Below are 26,690 nucleotides of genomic sequence, written 5' to 3' on the forward strand. Positions count from 1 at the left end.
ACAGAGAAGAACTATCAAGTAAACATTCAATTCTTTACTGTTTTCCTGGATATGTTACTAGACCTCTCTGAAGGGCAGTCTCTCCATGCCGAAGATGGAGATGATAATACCTACAACATCCTCTTGCCATGAGAACATTTGGGAAAGTGCTGAAATAATACTTGGTCAATGCTTGCAGGGATTGATGCTCTTCCCAGCTTCCATAAAATTTTGCTTCTGGGATATTTTTCAATATCTTTTTTCTCCCCTCTTAAAAAAAAAAAAAAATATATATATATATATATATATATATATATATATATATATATATATGTATGTATTTGTAACCTACTTTGTAAACCTGTATGTTTTGTATTTTCTTGCTTATTAAGCACTTTTTCCTCTTACAGATTTCCCTCTATCATTACTTAACATTTTAATAATCATCTAGACTATAATAGCATTACTAGAAAATCATTAATTTTAAAGATTCCCTATTAGGAACATTTGGATTTCCCTCCAGTTCTTCCCTGGAATGAAGAATGCCCTTGGACTGTTTTTTCACATCTAATGTTTTCTTTTTTTTTTTTTTTTTTTTTCTGTCTTTGGACTCCTTCCTTGACTGGAAAGTCTTAGAAGTATAATACCAGATCCAAGGGTAAAAACAGATCTTCAAAGCCAAAACAGAGTATCATCCTCAGTGCCAAAGCTTTTAAGACACTCAGAAGAATATTAGAGTCTGGAAAGCTTTGGCACTGAGGATGATACTCTGTTTTAGAAATGCTCAGTCCGTTGTTTTACGTCTACCTCTCTATTCTTCTCCAAGGAAGCTCTTCCTAAGCAGCCTCATGCTTGGCTCTCATCAGCTGCTTTTTTTTTTTTTTAGAGCAAATGGTGCTGTAGGTCCGTGAGCCATCATAGCTAAGCAGATCAGAACCCCGTCTGATCAAAAGATTCAGTCATTATTCTATTTATTGTAATATAGTTGACTCCAGTTTATCCCAGGCTGCCAGAGATGATCTATTAATAGAGGTGTGTAACAGAACAGAGACTAAATATAAAGGGCTGGACTTCCCGATGGTATGTAAGCTCACTGCTGGAACCCCTCCAAATTGCTGAAGGTCTTCTTTTGTCAAAACCAAATTTGTGGGGCTGGGGCTGTAGCTCAGTGGCAGAGCACTTGCCTGGAATGTGTGAAGCACTGGGTCCAATTCTTAGCACCACATCAAAATAAATAAATAAAATAAATTTTAAAAAGAATTTTTTAAAAGTTGTTCCTTTCCTAGTAAATTTACAAGCAGATGTTCAAGGTTAACAAGGATATGCCTGTAAGCTGTTAGGATGCCTGACACCCCTATCATGACATAACCCTAGAGAGAGGAACAAGCACAGATTGCTCACTCCATCCCCATCCCACCCAACCCCTCCCCCATGGGTAATTAAGCTCAGGGTCACTATCACTGAACTACATCCCTAGCCCTTTTTATTCATTTGTTTATTTGAGACAGGGTCTCACTCAGTTTCCCTCAAACTAGAGATTCTCTTGCCTCAGCCTCCAAAGTTTCTGAGAATCCAGACCTATGCCATCACACACCTAGCTTGGATTGCTCATTTGGTAAAAATAGATCATGAGGTGCTCTTTTCTGAGAAGTAATGCAAATAAATAAAAGTATTATAGACTAGTCGTTCATTCATTCAGCATATGCCTGTGGGTGTTTAACTATGTGCTTACACAGTTCTAAAAGCAATGAGCAAGGTATGAGCATACACACCTTCATGAAGCTTCTATTCGGATGAGATTTGGGTGAGTTTTAAAAGAACCAAATAAAAACACTTCCAATTCCAAGAAGGAAAATATCACAGTTTTGGTCCAACATGATGGTAATTGGCTTACTTTTCTGAGCGTCAGACCTGTTGGGCCTCACAAATCATGTCCCCACACCTCCCACTTGTAGCACATCACCCAGCCTGTTCCAATCACTAGGAGCCACTTCTTCATGTGGAGGCCATTACATTTTGTATATCCCAAATTAATTGTAAAATTCTTTTAAAAAAAAAATGATCAGAACTCTCTCTCACTCTAAGATCCCTTCATCTCCCTCTCTGGCCACATAGCCCATATTACCAGAGGCAAGGATTTGAAGTTCCTCTGGAGAAAGATGGCACTACCACGTACTCACAGTCAGTGGTGAGCTGGGAGCCTTCAAGAAGAGCGTGATTCTGGTCCTCAGGTGCTGGGAGAGCTAGGGCTGTCTCCATATACTGAGATGGCAGAACAGGGACCCCACAGTGACTGTATTCTCCAATTCATATGCTTCCATATGTACAAGTTTGATTTCTTTTCACCTTTGGCCATAATTCATAGCTACCAATAATAAATTTGGCATAAGGATTCTGCCAACAAAAGCACCTTTTTGTGTTCTACCAGTTTCAGAGACTTCAAACACTGTGAAGAGGGCTGGGGGTATAGCTCAGTGGAGGAAGGCATCCTCAGCCTGTGTGAGGCCCTGGGTTCAATTGCTAGCATCAAAAATAATAAAACACTGTAAAAGAGCAGGAGGATGGGTGCCCTTCTTCTCTAGGTGGTTTTCACCATATCCTATTATGGCATCTAAGAGAATCATTTTTTCTTGTAACATAGTTCATGACAGTTTCAAAATGTAGCCATTAACTATTTTGTATTTTAGGAGAGTGTGATAGCAACAAATATACACACACACACCACACACAAATGCACATTCATGCACATGCACAAGCACATCTCAGATGATCAAGACTGAATTTCCCCCTAGGATGGAAAGAAGTTATTTGTGCAGACAACCAGCAGGTTCCAGCTTCTAACAACTCCATGTGTGGAAGACTAAGCTTTATCTTTGCTTCAAAAGGCTGTAATTCATGATAGCATCCATTTCAGGAGCCAATAAAAATGCAGAATGGTGGGAGGGTGGTGACTATTGTGCTCCACAAACACACACAAATTTGTTTTCCTCTAAGGATGAACACAAAGCTCCTTATGCACTAAATTAAGCATGTTAACCATGGCCCTTCCTCTGGGCCTTGTTTAAGAATGCACGAAAGAATCAGAGATTACATACACAACATACATATAATGTATATGTGCATATAAGTGTGTGTATATGTGTGTATATAAAATATTTATTTATTTATTTATAATTAATATTAGTCACACACAGTAAGGTTAATTGTTGCTTCTCTGAACACTTAATCTGTTAGCAGTTGATAAATCCCACCCTGAATAGAAGTGAATCGTATTTAGGTCACACAAAGTCATTGCCGTTTTTTAATTTAAACTGTGCACTAGATTAAAACACAAGAGTGTTTCAGGAGGACAATTCAGAAGCAGCAGCAATAGGCTGTCATTTGGCGTAAAAAGTTTCCACAGCACACCCCAGGGACATGTTAATCAAAGCTTTTTAATGGATTCAGTCTGATCTGTGACAGGCTTTGTTCCAGAGATGGCATTTGCTGGATAGAGCTGCAAGTTATCAATAAGACACAGTAATTGCAGGGAGTGATTGAGCTGCATTTCTAGGGCTTCATACCATCCGGCTTTTTTCTTTCTTTCTTTTTTTTTTTTTTTTTTATCAGTTGAGGCAGAGATGTCTTGCAGTAAGAGTCAAAGGATGACTTGCTTCTTTCTTTCATCTCCCAACATATAAGGATGGAAAATTAAGCAATAAGAAAAACTGACATTAATTTATAAAAAAAAAAAAAAAAAAAAATCTCGTGCCCCTTTCTCCTTTCTCCTCCTTGTTAAATCTTTGTCTTAGACTTTTAAGCCAGATCTGGGCAGCAAATCTTTTAAACTGATCAGATAAATCCATTTTAACCAGAGGCAGGCATTTGAAGTTCCTCTGTGGGCTTGGGCTGGTTCTTCAGTGGCTTCTTCATTGAGTTCTTTATTATCACTTGGAAATCAAAACAGCCAGAGGCTAAACTAATGACTGAGGATCACACTGATCATCCAGGGATAGTTAGCTTTTCAGCCACTTAAAAAGGGAAGAGCTCCCCATCAGAAGGGAGATGTCTTGGTGCCTGTTCAAAACCAGGCATGTAATAGGAACCTAATCGTTGTTTTCTTTAATAAGTCACAGTCATCACTCTGGTCGATCAAAACCATCCCTTAGTAAGAGATGTCAAGGTGGATGAGCGAGAGAAGGGGGAGATAATGTTCAAGAAGAAACTAGTCTCATTTAAGGTGCTTTTCCGCAGCCACGTGACTGTCTTCAGTTCTCATGTCTCTAAGCTAATATGTCACCGCTAAAGATTCCCACACCTGGATCACCAGTGTCAACACCTCGGAAAGAAAATCAGACATCTGCAGCTTAGTCAAAGCCGATCTCTCAGTGTTTCCCAGTGTGCTGATGTGTATGTAGCTGTTACTCAGTTCCCCAGGCAAGGGGTCAGGCAGATTTATCAGCCTATTCAACTCAGCTCTGAATGTACTGATGCACAGATTGGATGTCTATCCATGTGTTTGGCTGGAAAATAAAATGATACAGAGATAATCCCTGAGATACTAACACGTGATATAACACTCCTAACACTATGACTCTTATTTATCCATTATGTGATCTCCCTTATAGAGTCCAAATTCCATAGCAGGCCCTTCAGGACTGATTCCAAACTACTTTCTCAGTCTCATTTCTTGTCATCAACCCACACTGTTCCCTTTTGGTTGGTGGCATAACGTGTTTTGTAACTTTATCCCTCTGGTCTTTGTTTATAACATTCCTTTAGCCTGAAATTTCCTTCCCCTCACTTACCAAATTCCTGCTTAACCCTTAAGTCCCACTCAAATGCCATCTACCAAGCGAGGTCAGAATTAACTGTGACAAAGGACAGAGCCACAGAAGGTTGGAGCACCAAGGTCATGGTACCAGAGATTGTGCTGTCAGAAAGCTTTAGGGAGAGAACACAGCTCCCAGCCAACAAAGGTCATTTGTTCTCAGGAGTCCAAGTGATAGCCTGTTGCTTCCCAGCATGAACAAACCTCTAAAATTCATTGGAAAGGAAAGAAACTAACCTCAATTCTGCCCCTGGGAGAGCCAAGCACAGGTCATACTAGGCATTTATTCAAGAAACCACATGCTTGGTTTTCACCTGGAGATCCAACACATTTATAGACAAGGTCTATAAGAGCTTATGTTGACTGAAAGGCTGCAGGACACAAGGCCACCTCCCAGAATCTATATCCCTTTCCGGGTTCATAGCACCTTGTTTACCTTGGAGGACAGTAATTCTCAAACCTCAGACCATCAGAATCACCTGGGGTTTTTTCCAGTAGTAATGAGCCCCATCCCCAGTGCTTCTATTCTGCAGATCTGGACTGGGGTCAGAGAATTTGCATGTCTCACCAGTTTCCCCAGTGATACTGCAGCTCTGGGCTGGAGGAGCTCAAACTGAGGGCCATGCTTGAGGAAACTGCCTGTTCTCACCTCTGTCTGTTTTGTGAAGTACAGACTTAAGCAAGAAGACATGTTCCTAATTAGAGGTGGTGAGGCCCAAATTAATGAAGTGGCAGAAGGAAGGAAGAGAACAAGGAGAGGGGGAACATTTTCTGATGAACTAGATTTGTGAAAAAAAGAATCCAGAAAGTTCCTACTTCTTAAGCTTAAGAAACTCATTGCAAAGTGGGGAACCATTTTAAAAATAGAAAAAATTTGGGCTTGATCATTTTGTGAGAGGAAGGAGACAAGGAAAAACTGATAAAGAAACCAAGGGTTTAAAAGATGGAGCATGATTTGTAAGGGCCTGGAGTGTGTGAGGATGAGGCCGAGCTCACTAACCTGGAAGAGAAACAGCCCCAGGGAGGCGCTATGGAATGGGACTCATAAAGATCACTTGTAGGTGAGAAGTTTGGAAGCTGCAGGAGTTCGTTTCAGTGTTTTCTCTGTAAAACAGAAGTTTCTGAGATTAGACATTTGAGGAGAGATGCTACTACAGGAAGCATCAGAGAGAACTGTTGAGGGACAAACCGACCAGGAACAAGTCATAGAGCTGAAAAGCGCTGAGCAACACATACGACATCCCCAAACTTTACATCCCAAATCTGCAAGGCTCACTTGAGCTTCTCAGCAACCTACAAGCTCCCAGTTGAGTGTGAGCTCAAGATCTCACAAATATCACATGGTACTAAATTCAGGTCTACTACTATGCTTAATGGTAAAATATTTGTCTGTGTACAACACTGTCTACCTTGTTACCCAGGACAAAGGGACATGGTAGAAAGGAGAGTTTTAGATTCTGTTCTTCCCACAGTTATGCACTGCCCCAGTAAAGAAGCCTTTCCAAGGGTGTTTCTTGCAGCCCTTTTGTATGCACAACTTTGTGCTTCAGTAAGGTCCTTAGCCATGGCCCTGTAGTTACTGCCATGGCTAACAACCCACAAGGATTTCTTTCATTCTATCAGGTGTATCATAAAAGTCTCCAAACAAAACTAATTTCTACTGACCCTTAAGGTTTTTGTAACAGAGCCTCTTTATAAAATCCCCTCTCCTTTCACAACATGGGATCTTATATTTCCTAACAGGTAGAAATCATTGCTCTAGTCCACTTTAGATTCATATGGATCCCATTTCAAAGCTACAGCTTATAATGGCTGTTGTATCAAATAAAGGTCTCTCACAGTGCACATACCCTCAGGAGCAGGAATTTGCCTGCTGTAATGGACAGAGACAATTAGAACACATTCAGACTAGGGTTACACAGCCCTGGTTTAGAAAAGTTCTCTGAGCAGGTAACCTGAGAAGAGAACATATTTAGAAGCTCTGGCCTGTTCTCAAAGCCAATTGGATCTATCTGTTTTTATGCATATGTGGAAAGAATTGATGTTGAGCACAGATGCTTTAGTTTTGCCAAAGTGAAAACAACCACCCCACACCCACATGTACTTTCACACATATATGTTCCTCCTCGTACATTGCCATAAAACTAAGCCAAAAGTCATTGGGACATTTCAAGAAAATTAAAAGCAAGCTGAGTCATTTCACTACAATTATGCAGTCATTTTCAGTTTGTAAAAAAAACTAATATGGAAATAACTATTGGGGCATTTCTCCTTGGCATTTTCAATTTATGTTTCACTACCTTGGCCTCCTTTGGTACCATGGGACCAATCCAGTGACTGTTCCTGGAAGCACAGTGCACCTCAGTATGATGCCATGTGCCAACAACTGTGGGCCTAGCCTTCCACTGGCTCAGAGTACATTGCACATAAACAGTCTCCAATCCCTGCTTGGTGTCTATTTCATTTTGGAAGTGGCATTTGCAACAGGCCACGATAATGAAAAGGATAGTTGTTGTTCCTTAAAATTCTAAGAGCTGTCTCCATTAATGCAACTCCTACCATTAGGCTAGTGCATTCTTTTTTTTTTTTAAGAGAGAGAGAGAGAGAGAGAGAGAGAGAATTTTTAATATTTATTTTCTAGTTTTCGGCAGACACAACATCTTTGTTTGTATGTGGTGCTGAGGATTGAACCCGGGCCGCACACATGCCAGGCGAGCTCACTACTGCTTGAGCCACATCCCCAGCCCCAAGCTAGTGCATTCTTAATTTCATTCCATCCCTGAACTTAAAGGCCACAGGAATAACCTTATATTTTACAGTATATGCTTCCCAGCCACTGAATCCTACTGGAGAAGATCGTGTAATCAAGCATATTAGCCCCCTTTTAAATTCAGTATCTCAAACCTCAGATAGGGACTCCATCAGCCAGCAATTCTACTTCTTTTTCTTGAGTGACCTTGCCCACTTCCTGAGGTTGTTGTTTCATACCGTTCCCTGGCCTGGAAGCTTCTAGAACTCCTCTACTAACCTCATCTTCAGCTAATGATTTTACTTCATCTTTCATTAAGAAAATAGAAAGTACAGAGAAATTGTTCATCTGACCACTTCCAAAATGAAATAGACACCAAGCAGGGATTGGAGACTGTTTATTTGCAATGTACTCTGAGCCAGTGGAAAGCTAGGACCACCAAAGCCCACACTTACATCTTATTGTTTTTCTCTTCCTGAGCACTAAGCCTCTTGTCATTAGAGGACAGTACCTCCATGCTTGCTCTGGACCTTAGTACTTCTCAAGGATTTCCCTCCTTCAGTCATCCTGTACCTCCCCTGCATCACCAAACTCCCACTTTGAAAATGCTACTGTAGCTGCTCCTTTGTAGAAATAAAACAAGTGACACAGAACATCTATTTCCCTATGGCAGCTTAGCCCCTCTAGACTCTTTGCAAGTAAGTCCTCTTGAAAGTTGTCTACAAGAGCCATCGTTACTCTCTCACCCTCAACATATTCCCAACATCCCACCTTCTCTCAGCTGCACCGAAGCCATCCTTGTCCAGGTGGCCAATGATTTCCATACCATTGACCCCAATGGATACCTTCCTTGACCCTCAGCAGTGCTCCAAATAACAGACATTTACTCTGTTGTTCTTTCCTTATGTTCTCACATGTTTTCTTTCCTATGTCAGATTCGTTTTCCCACTCTCATTTACTCGCTTCTACTCCTCTGGCTGAGCTCAGGGATTAACTCTGGACCCCACCTCTACCCCGAAATGAGATCCATTTATACGTGTTTCAAAAAAATCAACTTCATGCTGATGATTTTAAATTGTGAGTCTTCAGCTTCCCTGCATGCTAGACTTAGGTCCACCTGGATAATTGATGTTTTCATTGTTTTTCCAATGAACAATTCAAACTGACTGCATCAACAATAGAACTTGAGACAGTTCCCTCAAAACCATCCCCTAACCTTTTAATGCCTACTCAGCCTTCCTGTTTTGTAAGTACCAACAATCCTGACATTCAACCATGCTTCCTGTGTGCCAGGAAGCAAACTGATCTGCACAGCCTCGGGGCTCACCACATTCCTGTGGGGTAGACATTTGTATGTGTCCCATTTTGGAGAGAGGAAAACCAAGATGCAGAGGGGTTAACTTTGCCAAGGTCAAGCAGCTACTAAGAATCTTAAATTGTTACATAAAATATGGATAATTATGGTACTGGAAAGAGACAAGCAGCACTTGGAGATGTAGAAGAGCATTATTTAACACTGGTACAGGCTCTGTGGAGTATTCTCTGAAAGCTGAGCATCACCCTTTTGTTCTCAGTATCTTTTATACAGTGCAGACTTCCAGGTTTCAGGACTTTCTCATGGAAGTAAATTTGATTTCTCCCCCTTTTTTCAGGCATCTCCAGTTTTTTCCGTAGTTGCTAAGCAAGAATGATTGTAAAAGCATGGTTGCAGTTATTAATAGGGATTACAACACAAAAATAAAACAAAACAAAAATCTTAGGAAGGAGTTGTCACTACAAGATGGGAGAAAAATCCAGACACTCTAACTCAAGGATCAGTGTTCCCACCAATACAAGTTACTGTCCTTTCTCCACAAACCTAAAAGTTTTATTTATTGTTCTTTTCCACATGTACATAATTCATCAGCAGGTCTGCTTAACTCTGGCTCTGAAATATATCATGAATCTGTCCACTGCTCTCCATATCCCTTACCACCATTTAGGTCTCCTGAGTCTCATGGTCACAGCCTCCTGATTTGATTTACCCTCTGCAACGCTTGCTGACTCTGATCCACTCACCACAGATGAACCAGTGTCTTGAAATGGGAATGATATCATACCACACCAGCTTAAACACCATCACCAGCACCCCACCACAGTTAGGCGGAAGCTGAGCATCCCCAGCAAAGCCTGCAGGGAACTGTATTTCTTTCCAGCTCTGTTACAAGCCACTCTTCCTAACTCACTGCGACTCACCCTGATGGCCTCCTTTTGCTGCCACAAATATGCTCAGTGTTTCCTCCCTGACTCAGGGACTTGGCCCTCTTCCCTCTGCCCAGAGTGCCCCACCCTGCCTGGTCTTTCTTTCACCCTTTAGACTGCCCCTCGAAAGGACTCCCTAGAACACTCTACCTAAAGTAGGGCCCCTGGGCACAGTCTATCTTATACAACTCGGTTCTTTTATTTATTTTTCATTTTCTTGGTTTTAAAAATTTGTCTCCCACTCCCAAGAAGTTCCATGAGACCTGAGCCTGGTCAACCTTGCTCTTCCTTACATTGCAGTGCTCAGCACTGTCGAGCCCTTTAGTAATTCTCAATCAATCAATGTGCTCACTGTACTTTCTTTACCTATCTTAAATGGGGCAAGAATACCAAAATTCATGGTTCAGCTATGTCTAAAAGGGAAACGGATTTTCTGTGAATGACAAAACAATTCGGAAATACTCCTGAAAACCCTAAAAGTAAAGGCAGGATGTCAAGGGGTAAGAAGATGAAGGAAGATTTCTTTGCACAACAGAAATGCCAACTGTTAAGAGAAGCTTGGCTATTACAAAAAAGATAGAGTGCATGGTCGCTGCTTCTATCAGCTAATGGGGCATACGGGATCCTCTTGACCCATGAAGAGAATAAGAAATTTAATTTAATAAAAAATATTTAAAATTCTGGTCCAACAGACCAAGATCATAAACTCTCTGTAATACAGTCACAATATGGAGAGTTAAATCATGCAGTTTGAAAAACAATGTAAATGCATTACCTAACCTACCAGACTTTCTCAAAAGAAGCATTAAATTGACTTTGTTCCTGATGTTTCCAAGATTCTAACGGAAAACAAGAGCATTTGCTGCCACTTATCAAGCCCTCCAGTTTATGCTTTCTAACAGGCAGCAAGGACAACACTGCAGGAATGCTGGGTTCAATAATGACTGTGTTCAGTGTAATTCTGGGCCAAGAAATTCAGCCACGACAGCATAGACAGCATAAAGACACAATTTGATGCTCTCTGCCACAGAATTCCGCATCTCTCAGCCTGGTGCTCTCAGCCACATTATCTTTGGCTACTTCTGAGCCTCTTACTTATGAGGCCATGCTTCACTTTGCACATTCAAAATACCCCAATCATTTATTCATTCATTCACTCACTCCATGATCCAATAAGCATACCTGGAGAGCTTACTCCATGCCAGGTACTGGGTCCAGGGGTTGGAGATAGAGCAGGGAAGAAGACAGATAGGGCCTATGCTCACAGAGCTTCCTGTGTGCAGGGGGTGGTAAAGGAGAAGGACATTCATCACCTAGGAAACTAGGAGGAAGAAAACCAAACAGAGTAATAAGGAAAGAGTGAAGGTGCCCCACATGGGGAAAAGTGAGGAAGAGAAGGTAGAGCAGAAACTCTGGGGTGGACAGCTATGAGTCTTCATGGGCACGGGAACCTCCCATCAGGGGCCTCTTCGCACAATTCTATGGATTTTTCTGGAACTGCTCCCTCCCTTTCCCTTTCAGGCCCCCAGGTTAAAATTGATCTGCCTTCTTAATATCCCTTGGGGGTGCTATAACATCCTTAGTTTCTGAAAGTCCTGTTCATGTCCTTGTAGAAATTCTCACCAAACACCCAGCCTGAGAGTGCTATTCCTTCCATGAATTTGGCCAATAGCCACCATTCCCTACACCCTGCACCAAGCTGCTCTCTCCACCTCAGCAGTTAGCTTTGCTGACTCTTCGCCAAAGTAACTCACTGGCTTGAGGTTGGTTCCTGTAAGTGTCTATCGCTCCACATAACGTCACCTTTGGAATGCTAAAAGTGTCCAGGTCAATTTAATACTGCCCTGGCTTTGTACAAACTTTCCTAGTATCAGAGCTCTTTTTAAGGTGATGCAGGTCATCCCAATAAAATGTCCAGGACAGAATTTTGAACCCAAATAGTGGCATAGCATAGATGGATTAGTGGATTTGTAGTTTAAGTCTGTGTGACTCTTAGAAAGTCAATTTCTTTGTCTTTAAGACAGTAATGACAATAATATGCAGTGATAACCTTATCCATTAGCACTTAAGATACTAATAGAGAATGGACTACTCAGGCCCCCTAAGGGGTAGCTCCATCCATTCTGAAGTGAACCAGTCAGGGGAAGCAGATCGCTCCAGCATTAATTTTGCTTCACCAGTTCTGAGATGCAGAACATAAACAAAATCCAGGAAGACCCTTGTCTGGGTTACTCCTTAAAGCTACAATGCCCCCCACAAATGTGAAAATACACAGGTGATTGTGTTAGCTTGGCTGTCAAACTGACTAGCTTAAACAACACAAGTGTATTTCTCACGGTTCTGAGGTTGGAAAGTCCAAGACTGGTGTGCCAGCGTGGTCAGGTTGCTGGTGAACTTTTTCTTCCTGACCTCCAGGCAGAAGTCCTCTTGGCATGTCCTCACCTGGAAGAGAGAAATCTCTGGACTCTCTCTCTCCCTCCCTTTTTGAGAAAGGGGCCTCACTACATTGCTCAGTCTGGACCTTAACTCTAGGTAGGACCAATTGATTCTTTTGCCTCAATTTCTCAAATAGCTGGGACCACAAGCATGCACCACTGTGCATGGCTTTAACTCTTTAGTTCGAGGACACCGGCCCTGTTGGAGTAAGGTCCCATTTTTAAGACTTCATTTAGTTTTTATCTTCTCAGGCTTTATCTACAAATAGAGTCATGTTGGGGTTAGGGCTTCACGACAGTTACCTAGACCAATTACACAATTAGTACCCAAACACTATTTTCTCAAGAATAGAAATGCACGTGATTTGGAATTGCATTAAATTCAACATATTTTTCCTTTACATTACACAATGGTTCATGCTCAAGATTATGGTTAAAAATACCAAGTTAGGCTTAGTAATAATTTATATAAATAAACGTCTTACTTAGAATATCTGTGCAAAACTAAATCAAAGAGCCAAAATCCAGTTCAGGCAACTATTTTGATATCCAAAGATCTAAATACTTAGAATTGTCATTGCTTTCCTAAAAATTTAATCGAATATATTGACCAGTATGAGAAACATGTTTTGCCTTATTTTTGTGTTATATACATATGTGCTTTAATAAAGAATTGAAATGTTTAAGTATTAAAAAAACCAAGAAGTTGAAAGTTTATTTATATAATAAAATACTTCACAATAGTTTTCAAACTAACCAGAAATATATGTTTCAACATGGATAAAAACCTTAAAAACAACTATAGGATGAAAAAAAATGCAGATTACAAAAGAATATATTTGAATCACCTCTCTTCATTCTTATTTTCTTCCTTTAAGAAGTCAGATATAAGACAAATGTTGCAATTTAATCTCTATTAAAACTGAATGATATGTTCATGGATCTAGCCTGCTACATTATTTTTCAGAATTTATGTCAATTTTTGAAATTTCCAAATTAAAAGTAAAACATTTTAAGAATAACAAAAGCAATACAAAGTATTACAATAATGCACATTACAACAACAAAGTACAAAACTAGAAAGTTAAATTTGGCCAGGCCTGGTGGCTGATACCTGTAATCCCAACAACTCGAGAAGCTGAGACTGGAGGATCACAAGTTCAAGACCAGCCTTAGCAACTTAGCAAGACCCTGTCTCAAAATAAAAAAACTAAAAAAATAATAAAAAGGACTGGGTATGTGGCCCAGTGGTTAAGTACCTCTGGCTTAATCTCTGGTGAAAAAGGAAGGAAGGAAGGAAGGAAGGAAGGAAGGAAGGAAGGAAGGAAGGAGGGAGGGAGGGAGGGGGAGGGAGGGAGGGAGGGAGGGGGAGGGGGAGGGAGGGGAAGGAAGGAAGGAAGGAAGGAAGGAAGGAAGGAAGGAAGGAAAAAAATTAGGTGGGAAAACTCAAAATGTTTCTTTAGTACACCATTCATCACTCAAGGTTTACCAACCAGAACACAATTCCCTCACCCAATATGTTCACTCTTTTGCAGAGTTTATAATCTGTTAATGTGCTCTTGAAACTTCTGATTTGGGGAGGAATTGGGGAAGTTTATTCAGCACAATATCTATAACATTTCCCCTTTTAAATTGATTCCAGGAATGAATACCTTTGCCCAGAATGGATTAGACCACAGACTGAAAATTCCATATGCAAAACTTGAATACTTTTGTAAACCTTTTCAACTCTCTGTGGGAGATTACCCAGCATAACATTTTTCATCCTTTTTGGTCTCCAAATCCTCTACATTCTGAACAAATTATTGAGGCCTCCAGAAAGTTTTTGCTTTTGTGGGTTACACCTGTCAATATTTGTCCATTTAGAAAGAAAAACTGGAAAGTTTTTAAAGCATTTTGATCAACTTATTTTAAAATTATAATATTATACCACCTATATGTCAACAAATATTTTAAATGAAAATAACTATGTTTTAAAAAATAGTGGGAAGAGTGGCATTGTTTTTGTGAATCGCTTTTATGTCTAGTATAATAGAAGGCAGCTGTATCCTCATGTCTATTTCTGTCTCAGTCAGTTGCAATTTAGTTTTTTGGTTGAAGAATATTAAGACAATCTGGTCACTCACATATGTGTAGTTGAAAAGGGAGGGGCTGGGGTTGTGGCTCAGTGCAAGAGCACTTGCTTAGCACATGGAAGGCACTGGGTTCAATCCTCAGCATCACATAAAAATAAATAAATAAAATAAAGGTATTATGTCCATCTACAACTGAATTTTTTTTAATACATTAAAAAAGGGGAAAAGTATTTTAGTGATTTTTTTCACATAATTGTGAATACTTTTCTTTAATATTACATCAAAACATAAAAAATGATATGTTTTAGTTGCAATAAGCAATCTGAAACTGTATAAGTGAGCTTTTTATACTCTGTTTATTAAAAGCCATTGGTCAAGCTTGTGGTTTTAATGGATCTTTAACCCATGTATGATGCTGTCAGATGCATTGGTCCTTTAGAAAATTTTTGTTTCCTAAGTTATGCAGATCTCTCAAAAGTTGACATATTTCATGACACAATATCAAATAATCGCATTTGTTAATATCACCATTGATCTCACCAGAAATGCCTTTAAGTTTCCAGAAGCTGTCAAGCCCATAATGGCAAATACAAGCTTTCTAAATTTTTCATTTTTTTTTCCTTGAAAGCTCAAATTTTATCATTGGCAACAAGCACTATCAGTCATTTTTCCTGAAGTAACCAGCTCACTTCATTCATGCTTGACGAAATGCCTGCCAAAAGCTCAAATCTGAATATCCACAGTTTGAATGTCAGTCATTCTTCAGGAAAAAAGCCAATAGTTCAAGCTCCAACTCCACAATGGCACAATGCTTTTCCATAAAAGACTGCTGTACCTCAGCGGCAATAGCACTCTGTGCATATTTTAGTCACTTTGAACATTAAAGACATGTGTTCAGAGTCAAGATTTAATTTTAAAAATAAATAATTTTACTTTTTCATTAAGGATATTCGCAGGGAAAAAAAAAAACTGGCCTTGCTTTTGTTTTTGTTTAACTGCAAGTACACAGCAGTGATTCTATAGCTACTGTCACTGTTTAGTGCTGTCCCCATGACTATGCTGAGGCACTTTTATTCACTGTTGCTTTTCTAGAATCAGGGTGGATATCAGTAGAGTGAAAAAAAAAAAGAGCAAATTAAGTATCTGCATTATTACACAAAGAGTTTTGACTTCACAGACTCCTTAAAAGGGTCCTGGGACACCTAGATATCAGAAGACCCCACTTTGAAAAACACTAATGTAGAACTTCGAAAGATAAACAGCTTGGACAGTCTTAAATTACTTGAAAAATTAAACAACAAAGATTAATGCCTTTGAATACTGCTGTCATCCCTTAAACAACTAATTCACCAGCTTCTGCTCTTGTAATCAAAACGAAACAAATCAGATTCTCCTGCAGCCTCATTTGTGACCACATACCCTCAGTTCTCCTAATCTTTTAAATTCTTTCTGTTCCTTTCATTTCAAAGGTAAAGATAGTAACATTAAATATTTAGACTGTTCATTTTTCATACTGCCAACAGCATTAAAAGGAATCATGCCATCTTTAAAGTATAAAATTCTCTATTTAGGAGAATTTGTGTTTAAGTTTTGTGTATAAGGCTTTGTAGTTTGATATCAACTAATATTTATTTAATCCTTATTACATGCCAGATATTAGAGTTGATGCTTCAAGTTATATTTACTCTTTACAACAATTCGTCAGCTATTGGCACAGTTTGTGACTAGGAAGACTCAGGTACTCACACAAACACACACACACACACACACACACACGCACAAACAAAACATATTTTAGGTTATTCACTGATCTGGAGTCATTGCACAAATATTCATGTTGAAAGAGTCTTTTTTTTTTTTTCTATTGCCTTAAAAGATGAGTTTATGCATTCAGTCATCTGATTCCCTGAGAGCCTCATGAAAGTAGCCTTTCTCTGTCCAACTTTCCTACCTACCCCTGTTGGGTACCACTGCCTATAGGGTGGAGCGTCAGAGTACATAACTACTGAGCCCGCAGACACTCCACAATTACTCTTCTATACTCAGAAACATGAAGAAATTGTCCAAGAGTAGAGATTTCACATGAACCCTGTAATAACTGACGATTAGTCAGTTAGGCAAGAAAAACAAAACCAACTTTGAATGTTTGCTAGGGAGTAACATCAACATTTAAAAGTCACTGAGGTGAGGAATGTTTCTCTACGCCTTCATAAGGAAAAAGCATGCTCCTGAAACCTAGCAAACAAAAATCTTAAACTTTTCCTAGGCTTCACACTCATTTTTTGCCCCATCAAAGGTCTTGAAACTTTGCTTCTAAACATTCAAACCCCATCTTGTGAAAGAGAAAACCAAAAAGCATCCTGGAATGTTTGAGATTGGAAAATTGCTTCCTCAGAATACAAGTTTTGCATCAAGACAGAAGCAGCTAGAAAAGTTTAGCAATGCCTTTGGGACTTCCTGAAGGTGGAGGACTCTGGGGGAGTGGAGGTACTACAGATGTCTTCCCTGTCATGGAGAATGACCTGCCTGCCCAGGTAGGTAGGGCCCAGTCTCAGCAGACAACCATGTGTGGAAAGCTTTGTTCTGAAGGAGGGGGAACTAATTCACTCTGTCACCTTTCTTCAGTTAAGGAAGGTTGGCAATTTGAGAACCTGTGTCTAGACTCATCTTTTATGTGGAAAGGAAGACTTTTGCAATAAAATGGGTATTTTGTCATCTTTTAACAAGATGTCCTCTTTATTTTAAGAAATACACAAAAGATAAGTGGAGACAGGAAACCTTCTAACAGGTCCTATGCAATGAGGCCAGAAAATAAGATTGAAAATCATATCATTAAACATCAGTTCCCTGTAGTTAAAAATACACATGGTTCTTCCTGGAGGTTTTGAAGAGTAACATTAAGCAGCCCTCCTGTGGATATTAGTTAGCATAAGTCCCTGCTTAGGTATAGGAAACATCAGATCATCAGATTCCCCCCCCCCAAATCCTACACTCTTTAGAGAATCATTCATGGTGCTTGTTCAATACAACAGCTTGTTTTAATTCATTCTTTCAATTTTAGAAGCCACAGGAATATATCAGAAATGGCCAAATCATAAATATTATTTACTTTATACTAAATGGAACTAGACCTAGGGAGACTTTGCTAATTGCCAGTATTGTAGCAGAGCAAAAATCTGTTCATGTCTCATTCAAGCAGTGGATTAGATAAAACATTAGTTCTGCAGAGCCAAGCCCTCCGGAGCTTTACTCATTTGCCTTCATGCAGGAAATGCTGGCACGTTAGGCCTCCTGGAATATCCTGAAGCTGGCCTAATAACACATCTGCTGTATTTATTTTTGAATGTAAATGGCACTCAAAAGTATGCTTTGAAAATTAATTTCGGCTGAAAAGCAATAAACATTAATAAATACAGATTTTGTTTCTGCTAACAATTACTTCATGAAATTGTTAGATGTGGTGGAAAGAACTAGTTTACAAATACAGTTTATGGCAATTAAATTCCTTTCAAATTGAACTATTCCAAACTGGATGAATTCTCCTCAGATGTTGTGAGGGGTATCAATACAGAATTGCATGATTTTCATGACTTTGTGTGCACATAAAGAGCAAAGGCGCCCGTTAGGTCAAGGTCATTGTTGCCCTGAAAACAGAGGAAATTAATTTCTAACAATTGGATCAAGACAAAAGGATAGTTTCACAATTCTTTTATGAAAAATGCGTTCTTAGTTGATGGGGACAACAAAACAACAAAAGACACTTCCTTGCTTCCTACTTTCTTAAAGATCTTTTTTAAATTATAAAAAGGCTAAAGGGTATTTTCTCTGCAAGTTCCTAAATCTAAAATGATCAAACAGCAGCAATGGTACTCTGGCTTGCAGTGTGACTCAGACATGGTCTGCCTACCCTTATGGCTGTGTCGGACAGATTGAAGCATTCAGCTGGTTCTCTGAACCACAGCCATCTGTTTACACTGTGTGGTGAAATCACAGTGCTGGGAATTGCTCTGGTACCTTTAGCATGGCCTGCAAACAATCATTCCTGGAATGTTTGGTTCTGTCCAATCCATAAGAGGAAGGGAAATGATCCTGGTGTGTGCATTCAGAGGCCACAGTGCATTCGTATCCAGCAGGACTTTTCATTCTGAGGTTTTTTTGTATTCAACTTCCTCACCTGTGAAACGGGGAGACTAATCACCTTATTTATTCCCTCAAAGGTGCTGATCCCACCTCTTTTAAACTTCTACTTTTTCAAAGGGAGATTATGAAATCCAAATGGTAATATGAACACAATCAAGAGAAGATTTGTATAGATGAAACCAAAGATGGTTATCCCCTGACAAACCAACTCAAACAACTTTATGATAATAGAAAATGAAATTTTTAAAAATGGAGGACTGATCTAGAGAGACCCAGTTAATGACATATTTAATTATATAGCTGTTGACTCCTGGATGACAAGCAACTTGAATGAACAGGCTAGGAATGAATCAGCTTTGTGGTAGAAATGCTTGTAGCTTGCAAATAACAGGCACTCATGTATATTTGTTGATGGGAAAGTATGCAAATTAAATCAATGAAGCAAGATGAAAAGCATTGGCATTGATTAAAATGGTATCTGTAAGCTTATAAAGTTTGGAAGAGTTGAATATCCACTGAAGAACTGCAGAATAAGCCAGTCTGACCTGCCCTCATTCAAGTTGAAGATGTTACATGTGGAAATGCTGTGCAGGGCCTGGCAGGCAGACCAATGAGCAGCATGAAGTGGATCATCCCTGGGAATAACCAGGAGGGCCTAGAGACCAAGGAGATCAACGATGCTTCTCTTTTTCACTTGACTTTGCTACATTTATATGCATTTCAGATGAACTGAAGTATTAAAAAGTGTGTGGTAAGTTTTTTACTCTTAATCCTCTTTTCCCATGGAAAATGAAATATATATTTTTGGCAGGAGGTGGGGGAGTTGGCCTGTGAAAACAGGAGTTAAAACAAGAAAACCAGAAAAGCCACACACACTGCTTCCTCTAATTTCATTCATATCACATGCCTGAAGTTTAAAGAAGGAAAAAAAAATCTCCTTCTTAAATTGGTTGTTTATAGGTCTTTGGCAATCATGTCTTGGTTCCAGATCACATTGCTGGGTCAAGACCAAGATCAGAATGCCCAATATGGAGTCAGTTTCTATTTCAGAAATTGGTTTGTTAATGACTTTCTAATGTCTATCATCATATAGCAGGAACTATATTAATATTTTTTTTCTCTCAGGCACTGTTACACAGATGTCAGCTCTAATCCCTATAGAAGGCTGCTACAAGTCAATCTTCATGGAAATATATTAGTGATGCCTGTGGAGTTTCTAGAAATATAAGAGGTGTGAAAATTATAATTGGAGAAAAAGAAACCCTTAAATTTTTAAGCTGAACTTGGAATATGTGAAATTATTCAGTTTGATGACAATAACTAGCCTGCAAAATTTTCAAAATGACATTAGCATAGCGTAAACTAATAATGCATCCAGTAAAATCTTTCAGATTATCTCAATACATCAACTGTCATATACAAATCAAGAGGAAAGCTTTCTGTTTGGGCAGAAAGTGATGCCCAGCACTAATATTTCACAATTATGAATTAAATGAGTACAAAATCTGTTTGCAAAACGTTATTGATGTTTCTCTTCCAACATAACCTTTATGCTGTGCTCAGAGAGTGGGAATACAGATGTTTCCCAACCTGCGGGGCTACATCAGGCCTGCCTTTCAAGAGCAGGATTGTGAACCGATGAAAGGTGTGTAAACAGATGACAGGGGCAATTACAATGTGGAATTGATTAGGCTCTCAATTACTAAAAGCACAGCACCAGCATTATTCTTTTTATGCTACTCTTTGATGACAAAAAAAAAAAAAACAACATGAATAGCTCATCAGGACTACAATATGTTTGTATTTTGAATTTCTCTCAGGAAGGAAACATCTGCAACTACAGTTGGGGCTATGGAGAGAGAGCTGGCAGGAATTCTTACAGGAAAAGGAATTTTAGTTATTCAACCTTCAACAGGTATCAGTCATTTTTTAATTTTTCTAAATGTTGCAGAAGCACTTGGGGCCATGAAGGATACAGCAGTGTTAAAGGGGAGGAGTTGGAGAAGGTCACTGAAAGTCTTAGGGAATAGAAGAGTTTGTTGTGGCACAATCTGTAAATCAAATGATCATCAATTATTAAGAATGGATTATTTGAATCTGCCTCCAAACATACTTGTAATGCCTGTCTCATAAGAAATTTCTACTCCTTTTCATACTCTGCCTTTTCAGTTTGTCATGCAGATACTAACAGTTGAGGTTACTATGCTCTCAAACCCTCCTAAGCTGGCCCCAGAGTGGAACAAAACTCTCAGAGTCCACTTGGAACTAGTCAGCCTCCACCCCATCCTCTCCACTCCCCGGTGCTCTGAACAGCAGACTTTCTAGACTCTGTGCCTTGGCCGGGTTGGAATCTCGAGGCTCAAACTGGAAGACAGCCCTTCTTTGAGATCACAGGGGAAAGTTGCTATTCCCCAAGTTGGCTGCTCACCTTAAAAATATCTCTTCCCTGCCAGTTTTTCTGTTTTGTTTTGACTTCTCATTTTTGTTGTTTGGTTCTTTCAAAGGCAACAAAACAGCCAGCCTGTGACCCATACCAGAGTTGTTAAAACAGAAGGATCAATTTTAGACTTGGCCCTGCATATGGGCAGATGTTTTGAGCACGGAGTTGGGGTGTGCTTAGGAACACTGAGAACTCATATTTGTAACGTGCAGATGTGGTGAAACTGGAATAAGTTCAGAGACGTGACAAAGATGATTAAAGGGGTAAAGAATGGTTTCTGAGGGAATACTAAAGGGATTCCTTCTGCCTTTATCCCAAGAAATGAGAAAATAATGATTATTAACTTCAAAGCCAGTTTGTTCTTCATGTCTGCAACAAACCCAATGAATGGAAATGGCTTCAATTAAAAGCAGGAGAGAATTTGGTGAGAGGAAAGGCAGGATTTCATGTCCTTTGGGGAGAGAAATATGGCAACCTGAGGTCATAGAGTCCACATGTATATGCAGTTTTTAACAAAGGTTTTTTTTTGTTGTTGTTGTTTGTTTTTTAATCTAAAATCATACACTGCTTTTTTTTTTCTCTTTAATAGTCTAGTTTGGGGGAAGCAAAAGCTGGAAAGATGTAAATATCTCATTTCCAAACCCTATTCCTATTTTCTAAGCCTTCATACCCTATACCATAAAAGGAAATTCATAACTAAATCTCAGTTATGAGTGGATAATATTTTTTTTTGATTTTTGCCATTTCAGCACTTTGCAGACACATATGGAAAAAAGGAAATGGAGGATTATGACTAGTCAGGGAGGGTTAAAGGGAAGAGAAATAGGCACAGATCTGGAAGAGAGCATATGTCATTGATCTTGTCTCAAGCTAATTGAGAACATTCCCAGGCTTTGCAGGGCAATACTATTTCTAGACTCTCAGGATTTAAGAAGTGCTCAATAGTTCGACACAAGGCAGTGTCAAATACATCAGTGCTTGATACAGAGTCTGGTTAAGCAATAATTCAATCTGTCTTCCGAGCCCCACAACACAGAAAAACTAAGGAGGTTTTGCTTCTATTTGTTTAGAGGCAACTCCATGCCTACTGGAAAAATAATAAAAGTAAAAGTGAAGGAAAAATTGGGGGCTTTGTTCAAAGCAACAGAGGACCAACTGACTCCTTTGTTTCCTTATTCAGCCCAAATATTCTCTTTCTCAACACTCCTTTTTTAGAAAATAGTCCATCCCAGAGCCCCAAATGAGGCTCCAACTACATGTAAAAAGAGCAAAAGCCTCCGTTGGTGACCTTCAAGCTGGCTAAAGACTCAGCCAAAACTTGTCACCATATGGAGTTTCCATTTCCCTATGAGAAACCACAGGGGTGCAAGCTTGGGGGACATGAATGGAGGTGCTCGGTTGTAAAATGTTATTCACATGCAAGAGATCATTGTTATTGTTTCCTGTAATTATTCTGCCTAATAACAAAAGGAAAATAACTGATTTTGACACCCAAGTTTTGCTGTAAATAGGCAGAATGTTGTCATGAATATGCAAAATATTATGATCATTGCCATACCTAACTAATTGCATTTGAAACATACTGGCCATAAAATAATTAATTAGCAGTGCAGAAAGGCATCATGATACTAGCTATAAATACTAAACATAACTAATTATTTCCGTCATAAAATGGTCCTGCCAAGTAATTTATAACAAACCCGGCAGAGAAGGCAAAGCCCAGAGTTCCCCCAGCACTTGGCTTTCAGGGGCTGTGTCACCCAGGCCTTTGTATTTTGTGATATTGTTGGGATGAGTGGATACCAATTTGAACATAAACTAAAATGAAACTAATCTAGGATTTTCAATGTTCTTTGAGCTGTTGGGTGATTGTGGTGGAAAATTCAGGCAGATCCTTTTGTTGTTGACATCAAAAGTGGTAGGTCACTCTGGACCTGCGGAGTACATTCTGAGCTCAAGCAAAAATTGATTTCCTTTTTTAAAAAGCAGCTGGCATTACAATGAATAGCCTTCTTTCGATTTTTCTTCTCCAGTGAAGCATTCAGTGAATGCAGCAGGCATAATAGGCTGAAGTAAACAGTGTCAGGTTCTGTTATATCAGGAGCTCTTTTAAACCAAGCAGACAAGCTATCATCAGTGCCTGAAACCCTGCAAATCATGGCAGAGTCAGAAAATGAGTTTGTTTCCTGACCAGTGTGTTGATGACATTTTGAAGAATGGAAGGAGGCGCTTTGCTAATCACTCTGGCTGCCGCATGCTCCATTATGATGCCATCTCGTTAATGAGCAAAAATAATGTGCCTGGATGAGGCAGTAATAGAATTAGAGGCTCTGCGAGCCGGACTCAGGACTGTGGTGAGCACTGTCTGATCTTGCGTGAAACATGGGAAAGGACCTTGGGATTATCTCTTAGGATCATTTATCAGAATCCTATGCCCTCATTTCTTTTTCTTTTTTTTTTTTTTTCCTGGTGGTTTGAAAATAGGAAATTGGCCTACATCGTAACAAACTATCTTGCCCTAGCTTTTATGTTTGTTGTTGTTTAGTCCTTAGGGTGAAGGCCTCGTGACAACTCAAAGACAGCAAGCCTGGACTGTGGTAATTTTGCTTCCCCACCGCCCCCACACCTCCCCCATCCACTCCAAGGACTGTGAAGGAAATGGTTATAAGCAAGGATTTGGGTGATGGAAATGTTAAAATACATTCATTCATGTCATTGTACAATCAGGCTTGCAATGATTTGACTGCTTCCTGAAAGCTGAAGACCAGCATTAACTTTTTTTTGTAAATAACATTTCTTTTCTAAGTACACAGCCCTCTCACCTATACAACTGTAATAGCAAGGCCAGGGTCCCTTCAACTCTCCTTCATGCAATCCAGGGGACAGGGGAAGCATTGAGTGCTTTGGGAGAGCCCCTAAAACCCAAGGCAAGTACCATTCACATCCTGCTGATGAAGATTCCCCCTGAGAGTCTCTCCAACATAAATCCTTCTGCCCACAGCTCTCAGGATGAGAGGCAGCCACAGGGACAGGAGGGACTCCAAAGGCACCCTGATGGGCAAGTGCCCAAGGGTAAAACAGAGAAAACAAATAGTTGCCACATGGTGCTGGGGACCCCTTCTTCCTCATCCCTTACTAGAATAGAAAAGCTCCCTCGCCAGGAGGGTGTTTCTAAGCAATCGCACCTCTAAATAGAATGTAATTACGGAGGAAATTAACTTCACAGCTGAAGATTGTGTTGTCATGATAATTTAGAAGAGTGGGAAGGATGTTTTCTGAGCAATCCCTAATCTTTTTTTCTTCTCTCTTTTTGGTTATCACTTAATGGTATTCATTAAAACCGATAACAGAAATTGCTTCTCTTTAAATTTCCTACTGAGTCTCGATTTAGTTGAGTTAGACTTTTCTTGAAACAATACATTAGTGTCATGCCCAATTGACTTCTGTTGTAAAAGAAATAAATCTCCCATGTGACTCTGTGGCTCCCCTCTGGAAATGGTTAAAAATAAGCACTCTGTCAAGCCATTGTTCAAAGAACAACACAAGATCCCTTGTCCCCCATCTCTGTACAGTCACCACTCGGAGCTCTGCTGCAGATGAACTCCTGAGAGCCCTTCCTCCTGTCGAGCAGTATTTACCTTTGGAGAGAATACATGTCTAGAACACAGTGGGGGTTTACTCTTCAACATCAGCCCACAAGTTACTGCTGTTTTATGCACACTGACCCTGTGTCCCTGTAGGCAAGCCTACAGCTTCTCCATGAGGCCCTCAAGGTGTTCAAACTAAAGATTCAAGAGATGCTAATAAACATTGTAGCACACATTGGTATCATTTAAAACTGAGTTTCATCTTCAAGCAATTAGCAGAGAAAACAAATCTCCCTCTTCCCCGCTTGGAATCCTAAGCATCCTTTCTAGCTTGATGAAGTGGAGCCACCCAGACATGTGACATTGCAACCACCATTTACTCAAGCTGGCAGCCTGAACCTCAAACAAAAGTGGCATAAATTTAGCGAACAGATGATAATAAATGCTTCCTCTGGTGTTGGCCCCGTCTTTACCGTCTTTACCAATACGGCTAAATTATGTGGGATTGAATCACTGGGTCTCTACCTATAATCCTCAAGACCATAACTCATCAGAGTTCTGACCAAAAAGCAAGCATCTAGGTGTGCTGAGAAGAGGGTGTCTGAGTCCCTGCTCTATGCTGAACATATATAGCACTTGTCCACATGACCCAATTTAATCTTCCATAACCTTTAAGGATATTGTTATTAGAATTTATTTTTTTTAAAATCCCTATTTCATTGAAGAGGAAATCAGACTTACATTGGAAGATGTTGCCCAACTAGGATGTAGAGGAACCCAGATCTAAATTCTGGGCTTTGGTCTCTTAAAGCCACCATATCTGAGATACCTCATGGCCTTTTGATTTGGCTATTAGCATTTGGTCTGAAAAGACAATATCATTGCATTACTACAGCTCAATAATTTCCATTTATATTATTGTGATTAGTACTACTTCAGAGATGTGAATGAACATGCGGGAAAAGTTACATTCCCCTTGCTAAAGGAAAAGAAAATGAGAAAGGAGCCAATATTTGCTGAGTCTCTGTTATATACACACAAGTATAACAATTCTTCAAAGTAGATATTTTTATCAGCATTGTATAGATGAGGAAAGGAATGTTCAGAGGAGAATGATCTATGAATTTCATACAACTCAGTAGCAATGAAGCCAGACTAAAACTGAGATCTGTTTTGTCCCAGATCTTATACTGATTCCAGGGTTAAGATAAAAACTTCAAGTCTATAGGGATTAATTATGAGAATGAGTGAGCAGAACTTTCCAAATGCAGTCCTAACATTGATGAATTTAGAGAAATCTCTCTTTTAATCTTCAAATCCAAAGTCTTGAAAAGAGAAGGAAGTAATCTTAAAGTCACTAGTCTCAATTCTCATGGGAGAAAGAATAAATATGTTGGTTTTCCCAATAGCTGTTTGGAGTTTCACATATGTAAACCATGATGTATCTCTGCTGGATTAAAAAGAACTTCACATGAAAATAACCAAGCAAACTAGAAAGCACCATGATAATATTTGACAATAAACTATAGTTTAATAGTTTTTGCTGTTGGATTTCTCACTAGTCAAGGTCAGTGTGCCATCCAAAATCTCCCTCCCTTCCTTTCTGTGAGTTAAGAAAATCTGCAAGGGTTAGTAGCTCCTTACTATAGCCTTTTCATCTTCCTTTTGTTATTAGAACATTTCCTTAGAAGAAGGTCAATGTCAGATGCAAAAATGATATAATGTGCAGTTTTGCAGAAACAAAAGGTGTTCTGTGGAATACATATCAAGCAAACACCACAGTAAGCCAACGAGCATTTCATGAATACATGAGATGAATAAATAGCAGCATTTTGCATTTATAAGTTCCTTTTTATTGAAGCAGTAAACAGTCACATGACCTTGAATATAGCCCTTAGGATTGCAATAGAGTCTTTTTTGACAGTAGTCCAAAAATACTGCAGTTCTAGAGAGACAGAAAAGTACTAAAATTGATCAATGTCCCAGGAAGAGTTGATGAAAATTTTACATAAGAGAAATAACTATTTCAATCTGAATATCATATATAAAAGTTCAAACCAACTGTCCAAAGTGGCCATATTATCAGAATGAAGACAACTTACTCATGAATTATATGCCTTTATCTTGTAATTGGTTGCAAGATGTACATCAAATATTATTCTTCAAAGAAAGCTGATGGTCACTGAGGAATAAAATGCTAACAAACTCCCAGAGATAGATGGCCTAGCACCAAA

This window comes from Callospermophilus lateralis, chromosome 5, assembly GCF_048772815.1.
Source record: "Callospermophilus lateralis isolate mCalLat2 chromosome 5, mCalLat2.hap1, whole genome shotgun sequence".
Lineage (NCBI taxonomy): Eukaryota > Metazoa > Chordata > Mammalia > Rodentia > Sciuridae > Callospermophilus > Callospermophilus lateralis.